This window comes from Triticum urartu, chromosome 7, assembly GCF_003073215.2.
Source record: "Triticum urartu cultivar G1812 chromosome 7, Tu2.1, whole genome shotgun sequence".
Classification (NCBI taxonomy): domain Eukaryota; kingdom Viridiplantae; phylum Streptophyta; class Magnoliopsida; order Poales; family Poaceae; genus Triticum; species Triticum urartu.
Window position 1 is genome coordinate 52,645,481 of NC_053028.1, and position 6,573 is coordinate 52,652,053.

The 6,573-nt window shown below is 60.6% G+C and overlaps 1 pseudogene; it reads right to left on the reverse strand.

Annotated features, from left to right (window-relative positions):
* Positions 1-671: 671 nt before the first annotated feature.
* LOC125525321 lies at positions 672-6,278 on the reverse strand (annotated as a pseudogene).
* Positions 6,279-6,573: the final 295 nt, after the last annotated feature.

A 6,573-nucleotide genomic window follows, 5' to 3' on the forward strand; every position in this document is an offset into this window, starting at 1 on the left:
GACAAGATGGAATAGGTGGAGGAGGAGGAGGAGCCACCGTCAGATGAGGAGTAGGAGGAACCCGTGCCGGAGCAGGCCTGATTTAGCATAGAGTACACACTGGCTGAGTTGCTTGCCCAGGACGAGGAGGAGCTAGAGCAACAGGCTGTTTGCGCAGCCCTAGCTAGCTCTCTCTCACAGCTGGACGGAGGTAGAAGAAAGAAGAACGAGAAGGACACGGCAGGATTTTCCCGGGCGCACGTACGCCGCCGGCCGCACGAACGGCCTCTTGTTTCTTCTTCTGAGCATGAACTCAGCTGCTGCAGCGATACACAGAGACGTTCGTGGTTTATACGCGCGCTCGTACGCACTCGCCCACGTCCCCCCGCGCCCCATGCCGTACCTGGCTCGCGCTTCCGTCCCGCCCGTACGCGGACGACGCGGCCACCAACGGCCTGGACGCGGTCAGTCCTCCGGCTCCATCGCCAGCAGTCCAACCCACGCACGCTCCCTCGGTCATACACACGACCCGGCTGCTACACCGGCCACTACCTAGTCCAACTACACATACGCACTAACTACCTGCTAACTACGTGCATGCACTAGCTAATCTGGCCGGTGCACCCGCGCGCCGACGCGCCCTGGCCGCGGCCGCGGCTTATTCGTCTAACATTCATCCCCTAAGCCGTGGCCTAGAGGAGTCCGCCGTCTTCGACTTCGACGACATCCGCCAGCACAGCGCACTCCGCCGCCGGCTCCCTCCACAGCTTGGGGCAGTCCCTCTTGAAGTGGCCTCGCTCGCCGCACTTGTAGCAGCGTCCGCTGTTGGAAACGGGAGTTTGGCAATGCTTCACGATGTATTGATCGGTGCAAAGCGCACGTATATATGGAGTACAAGGTGGGCCACAACCTCAACTATACAATGACTAGGAGGTGGGCCAGGCTATACAATATACATGCACAAAATCATATATTCAACACCCCCCGCAGTCGAAGCGTCGCCGGAGACACAAAGACTAGACCTGAACTCCTCGAAGACAGAAGTAGGCAGTCCTTTTGTAATGACGTCGGTGAACTGCTGCGCCGTCGGGACGTGGAGGACCCGGATGCGCCCAAGAGCCACCTGCTCACGAACGAAGTGTATATCGAGCTCAATATGCTTCGTTCGACGATGGTGGACTGGTTGGCGGAGAGGTAGACGGCGGAGGTGTTGTCGCAGTAGACGAGCGTGGCCTTGTGAACATCACAAAGCAACTCCTGGAACAGCTGACGGAGCCAAGAGCATTCAGCAACGGCGTTAGCCACTGCTCGATACTCAGCCTCGGCACTCGAGCGGGAGACGGTGGGCTGTCGCTTGGAGGACCAAGAGATCAGGGACGACCCAAGGTAGACACAGTACCACGAGGTGGAGCGCCGTGTGTCTGGGCAGCCGGCCCAGTCCGCATCAGAGTAGGCGACGAGGTCGGTGGAGGCGGAGGCCGTCAACGTAAGTCCCAAGGACTGTGTGCCGCGTATGTATCGGAGGATACGCTTCACCAGAGTCCAGTGAGAGTCGCGCGGAGCATGCATGTGAAGACAGACCTGCTGAACAGCATACTGCAAGTCGGGGCGCGTCAGGGTCAGGTACTGCAAGGCGCCCACAATGGAGCGGTAGAATGCTGCATCAGATGCAGGCGAACCCTCCATAGCGGAAACCTTGGCCTTGGTGTCGATGGGCGTGGGAGCGGGCTTGCAGTTAAGCATGCCAGCTCGGTCGAGAAGCTCATGGGCATAGCATTGCTGATGCAGGAAGAACCCATCTGGCCGCCGAACCACCTCAATGCCAAGGAAGTAATGCAGAGGACCCAAGTACTTCAGGGCAAACTCATTGCGAAGACGAGCAGTGAGCCACTGAAGAAGCGCGATAGTGGATGCCGTCAGAATGATGTCATCGACGTACAGCAGCAAGTAGGCCATGTCAACTCCGTGATGATACACGAAGAGGACGCATCGGAGCGAGTCGATGTAAATCCGAGCGTCTGTAGGAAGGCGGCGATGCGCTGGTACCAGGCCCAAGGTGCCTGCTTCAACCCGTAAAGTGAACGGGAGAGCAAGCACACATGATCTGGATGCATGGCGTCGACGAAGCCGGTGGGCTGCTCACAGATCACCTGCTCAGCCAGGTGGCCATGCAAGAAGGCGTTGGACACGTCCAACTGATGCACAGGCCAAGCTCGGGACACGGCTAGCTGGAGCACGGTGCAGATCGTGCCTGGTTTAACAACTGGGGCAAATGTGTCGGTGAAGTCCACGCCCGCGCGTTGCCGAAAACCCCGAACCACCCCGTGAGCTTTATAGCGCTCGAGAGTGCCATCCGGACGAGTCTTGTGCCGAAAGACCCACTTCCCCATGATGATGTTGGCACGGGGCGGCCGAGGGACGAGCTTCCAGATACGGTTCCGCTGGAGCGCGTCGAACTCTTCCTGCATCGCAGCGAGCCAATGAGGATCCCGAAGGGCGGCACGAGCTGACGATGGGAGAGGAGACGGCTCTGAGACGGAAGCAGCGAGAAGGTACTCATCGCTGGGGTACCGCGTGCTCGGTCAGAGGGTGCCAGCCCGAGAGCGAGTCATTGGGCGGGGCAGCGGGTCCGGAGTGGAGACGGGCAACGACGAAGAAGTGCCCGCCTCCTCCGGGACCGCCGCGGGCAAGGCGGCGGGCGAGACTGCCGCGGGCGAAGCGGCCGCGGGTGAGGCCACCGCGGGCGAGGCGGCGGGCCAGGCCGCCGGTGTGGTCGAGGCCAGGGACGCCAGGGGCGTCGCGGGCGCCGAGGGAGGTGCGGCCCCTAGGGCAGCCAACCGGGGAGAAACTCGACCCGTGGCGAGGGGGGGCACCCTCAAAGCCGGGAGGCGGCCCAAGAGAGGCATGGGAGCGGGCAAAGCCGCAACATACGAAGGTATCTGCTGAAACGGAAAAACCATCTCATCAAAGTAAACGTGTTGTGAAGTGATCACCTGATGTGAGATAGGATCATAGCAGCGGTAGCCTTTGGTGTTGGGGGGATAGCCGAGAAAGGTGTAGGCCACAGACCGAGGTGCGAGCTTATGAGGAGCAGTGGAAGCGATGCTGGGGTAGCACAGGCAACCGAAAATGCGGAGGTCGGCATAGGAAGGTGGCGTGCCAAACAAGAGGTGATGAGGTGCAAAATTCCCGCAAGTGCGACAAGGACGAATGTTAATGAGTAGTGATGCGGTGGCGAGCTCGTCGGGCCAAAAATGTGCTGGCACGTTGGCATGAAAGAGGAGGGTGCGAACGCAATCATTAAGAGTGCGAAGCACACGCTCAGCGCGGCCGTTTTGTTGCGAAGAGTACGGGCAAGTGAGACGAAAGATCGTGCCGTGTGTGGCGAGAAGGTTGCGGATCGCAAGGTTATCAAACTACTTCCCGTTGTCTGTTTGCAAGGCATGAATGGGACGCCTAAACTGTATGGAGACATAAGAGTAAAAAGCGATGAGAGTGGCAACAGAGTCCGACTTTCGCCGCAACGGGAAGGTCCACACATAGTGCGAAAAATCAGCAAGTATGACAAGGTAATAAAGATAGCCCACGTTACTTGCAACAGGAGAGGTCCAAACATCACTATGAATTAAATAAAACGGGTATGATGCGACATGCGAGGAAGTGCTAAAAGGAAGACGAACATGTTTGCCGAGACGACAAGCATGACAAGTGTGATCGTCGATCTTATTACACGTGAATGAAAAACTCCGAAGAATATGACAAAGGGTGGCGATGTTGGGATGACCGAGACGAGCGTGCCAAAGTCCACTCCGGCGGAAAGCGCCATGGGTGCAGCGACGGAGGAGGTAGATGAGTGGACCGGGTAGAGCTCATCGGGGCTGTCACATCGGTGGAGCACCATCTGGATACGGGCATCCTTAACAGAAAAGCCAAACATGTCAAATTCAACGGTAACAGGATTTTCACGTGTAAGAGAACGAACGGAAACAAGATTTTTAATGATGTCAGGAGAGACAAGCACATTAGAAAGATATAATGGCATGGAATTAGAAGGAAAAGCAGCATGTCCAACATGAGTAATAGGCATGGAAGAACCGTCACCCATGGTAATGCGAGCAGTGTGTGAACGGGGTGAGCGGCAAGAAGGTTACCGGGGTTGGCAGCCATGTGAGCCGTGGCTCCGGTGTCCATATACCAGTCGCCACCGCCAGTGTAATGCTGCGGCGTGGGGGCGTGTGGACGGCCGCTAGGAGCGCGGGGTCCGAAGGCGCCGGTGGGAGAGCCGAGGCGGGCGCCGCCGGCTGAGGCGGGGGCGCCACAAACCCACTGGCCGGAGGTAGCCCATAGACCGCAGAGGGGCCGTAGAGCGGCACGGTCTGGTACGCCTGAGGGGCCGCGTGAAGCGCCTGTTGAGCGGCCGGGCGGGCCCCGAAAAGGCCCGGAGCAGGGGCACACGGTATAGGCATGGAATACGCGTGCACAACCACGGTCCAGGGGTTCTGGCCGGCCTGCCAGGGCACCGGGGGGAGCTGCGGCTGCTGCTGGCGCGGCGCCCCACCGGGTGCAGCCGGCTACTGCTGCTGCAGTTTTCGGCCACCGCGGCCACGGCGACCCCAGCGACGCTGCTGCTGCTGCTCAGAAGGAGGCGGCGGAGGAGCCGGCTGCAGTTGCGGGTAGGGGAACCCGGGCGGCGGCGGCGCCTGGAAGGGGCCCGGGGCGGGCCTCGGCGTGGCGGTGGGCGGCGCACCGCCGCGAGTACCGGCGGTGAGGGCGGTGTGGGTGGCCCGGGTGTGTGACATCCGCATCTGCCTCTCCTCCAACTTCAGGTAGGCGACGATCTTGGGGAACGTCGGGTTGGTGATGAGAGGGATGTTAGAGGCGGCGTTCCCGAAATCATCGCTCAGGCCGGCGATGAGGGTGCTGAGGAGGAGCTCGTCAGAGATCTTCTCACCAAGGTCACGGAGCTCGTCAACAAGCTTCTTGAGGCGCATGCAGTAATCATCGACAGACGAGTCAAGCTGCTGGCACCCAAAAAACTTGCTGTGCAAGAAAACCTTGCGTTGGACCGCGTTGTCAGTGAAGAGGCCATTGAGCTTGGTCCAAACGGCGTGAGCATCATCGTCGGCGGAGACCACCGTGTGGAAGAGGTCCTTCGAGATGGTGGTGTACAACCAACGAATGAGTATGGCGTCGATGGACATTCACTCCTCATCGTCCTCCATGAAGCGGGAATCCACGGAGCCATCGATGTGATCCCGGATGTTGTACTCCCGGAACACAAGGGAGAAGTAAGTCTTCCATGCATAGTAGGTGGAGGTGAGGTGGTCGAGGACGACCGGAACCCGAGCGAGGATGTTGAGGTCGCGGTTGACGACGGGATCGGGGCCTTCGAACGGATTGGTGCGGCGGCTGCGGGTGGTGCCGGAGGAGCCAGGGGAGGCCATGGGGAGACGAGGGCGGCGGCGTCACGCGAGAAGCGGCGCGGCGGATGGGAGGCGGCGTGGCCGAAGGACGGCGCGGCGGGTTGGGGGGTGGAAGCGGGGCGGCGGTCGCGTGGCGTGGGGTACGCGGCGGCGACGGCGGCGGCGGTGGTGTTGGGCGGCGGCGACGGCGGCGGCGGTGGTGTTGGGCGGCGGCGGCGGCACAGGGTTAGCTTTAGGATCTTAGGTATGATACCATGTTGGAAACGAGAGTTTGACAATGCTTCACGATGTATTGATCGGTGCAAAGCGCACGTATATATGGAGTACAAGGTGGGCCACAATGTCAACTATACAATGACTAGAAGGTGGGCTAGGCTATACAATATACATGCACAAAACCATATATTTAACATCCGCGCGCGGTTCCCGCTGCTGCTCGACGCCACGCTCTTGTCGTCGTTGTCGTCCCGAGCACCGCCGTGTCGACACTCCCGCGCTGCCCACTGCGCCGCCATCTTGAGGAGCTGCTCACCCCCGCGCTCGCCATCGTCTTGTCCACGGCGCCGAACCCGCTCGTCGAACGCGCGCGGCCACCCGAGCGCCTCATCGAACGCCATCATCGTCACATCGTGGAACTGCTCGATGCCAGCGACGACGGGGAAGAGGTGATCCGGCACTGTATCCATCAACTGCTTGACAAGTGCTCCGTCGCCTAGCAGCTCCCCGAGGTTGGTGTACCTCGCCGCGAGCCTCCTGCCGTACACGAGCTTCTCGCCGTCCGCCATCTTCAGCCGGTCAAATTCGCCGCGTAGCGTCGCCAGCCTCGCCGTGCGCACCCGATCGGCGCCGACGAACCTCACCTTCAGGAAGTCCCATACCTCCCTAGCGGTGAGCTTCGTCGACACCTGCAGCAGCACATCCTCCGGCAACGCCCCGAGGAGCAACGCGCGCGCCGTCTTGTCCTGCGCGTTCACTGCCGTGTCGCCCGGCGCCACCGCCTCCCACACAGTGTGCACGTCGAGGAACGCATGCGCCTTGATTGCCCACACTGTGTAGTAGTCCACGGTGAGCATCGGCATCGCCATCATCGCCGATCCGCCCGCGCCTGGACCATGTGGGTCGAGCGCCATGGTCGCCGGTGAACGCCCGAACTGAAGCTCCGTATACCAAT